Below are 1617 nucleotides of genomic sequence, written 5' to 3'. Positions count from 1 at the left end.
CTGAAATTAATAAGCCAATTCTAATATTTATGTGGAAATGCACAGGAAAAGCCATATATGTAAAGTACAAAAAGAACAGAACTAGATAGCTTGCCATCCCAGATATCAAGAGCTATTGTAAATACTGTAATGTAGACAGCCTGGAACCAGTGCAAGAATAGACAGACAGACTAATGCAATAGAATAGAGCACAGAAGCAAACCCACACATACAGCCGCCTGACCCAAGACAAGAGTGACCCTGCACTGCAGGGGGAAAGGATGGTCCTTTCAGTAAGCAGTGCTGGGTCAGTTGGAGAGCATATTGGGGAAAATGTATCTTGATCCCTGTATTAGCTTCCTGAGGCTGCTGTGAAAAATTACCACAAACTTGGTGGTCTAAAACAACAGAACTCTATTCCCTGACAATTCTAGGCCAGAAGTCCAAAATCTGCATCACTGGGCCAAAACTAAGATATCAGCCGGACGAAGCTCCCTCTAGAGGCTGTAGGGCAGAATCCAGGGCTGGCTGGTTAGCTCAGGTGGTTAGAGCGTGGTGCTGATAACACCAAGGTCAAGGGTTTGGATCCCTGTACCAGCCAGCCACCAAATAAAAAGCTTGCCTCTTCCAGATTCTGGTGGCTGTTCGCATTGCTTGGTTTATGGCTACAGTAATCCAGTCTTCAAGGCCTGCATCTTGAAATCTCTCTGTGCTCCATCTTCATATGGCCTTCTCGTGTGTGTGTGTGTGTGTGTGTGTGTGTGTGTGTCTGTCTGTCTGTCTGTCTGTCTGTCTGTCTGTGTGTATGTGTCAGAGAGAGAGAAAAAAAATCTCCCTCTGCCTCCTTCTTTTACATGTGATTGAAGTTAGGGCCTATCTGGATAATCCAGGATAATCTCCCCATCTCAAGGTCCTTAATCCCATCTGCAAAGACTTTGCCATATAAGGTAACATTCACAGGTGCCAGGGATTAGGGCATGCATATCTTTTGGGGGCACATTTTTCAGCCTACCACAACCCCTACCTCACACTATAAACAGAAATAAATTCCAGAACTAAGTAGAAAAGATTAAAACAATAAAGCTTAGAAGAAAGAACATGAGAACATGTTTGTGGCCTTGTAATAGGTAAAGGTTTCTTAAACCAAAAATAAAAGCACTAACCATTAAAAAATAAATAAATTGGACTACACTAAAATTAAGAACTTACGTTCAGCAAGACACACACTCAGGAGGGTGAAAAGGCAACCCACAGGGTGGGAGAAGATGCGTATACTGCGAAGAAATTCTACTCAAAATATTTAAAGAACTCCTACAAATTAATATGAGAAAAAGCAAACAACCCAATAGAAAAATTGGCAAAAGACTTGAAAACACAAAAGAGGATACTCAAATGGCCAATAAACCCATGAAAAGATGCTCAATTTCATTTGTCCCCAGAGAAATGCAAATCAAGCAAGATGCAATAGCACTGTGCACCCGCCAGAACAGCAGAAATCAAAAGGCAGAAAATACGAAGTGTTGACAAAGACGTGGAGTATCAGAACTGGTGTGAATATAAATCATTACCATCACTTGGGAACAGAAATTACGCCCGCCTTTGACCCAGCAATTCCACTTCTAGGTATACACCCAACAG

The 1617-nt window shown here is 42.1% G+C and overlaps 1 non-coding gene across 1 annotated transcript; it reads left to right on the top strand.

The window, feature by feature from the left end:
- Nucleotides 1–505: 505 nt before the first annotated feature.
- Nucleotides 506–580, top strand: TRNAI-GAU. The gene has a single exon. It is a non-coding gene; the product is annotated as a tRNA-Ile (tRNA).
- The last annotated feature ends 1037 nt before the right edge of the window (nucleotides 581–1617 follow it).

Source organism: Galeopterus variegatus, unplaced genomic scaffold (genome assembly GCF_000696425.1).
Source record: "Galeopterus variegatus unplaced genomic scaffold, G_variegatus-3.0.2 Scaffold527, whole genome shotgun sequence".
Lineage (NCBI taxonomy): Eukaryota > Metazoa > Chordata > Mammalia > Dermoptera > Cynocephalidae > Galeopterus > Galeopterus variegatus.
This window is presented reverse-complemented; position numbering and strand designations above follow the sequence as displayed.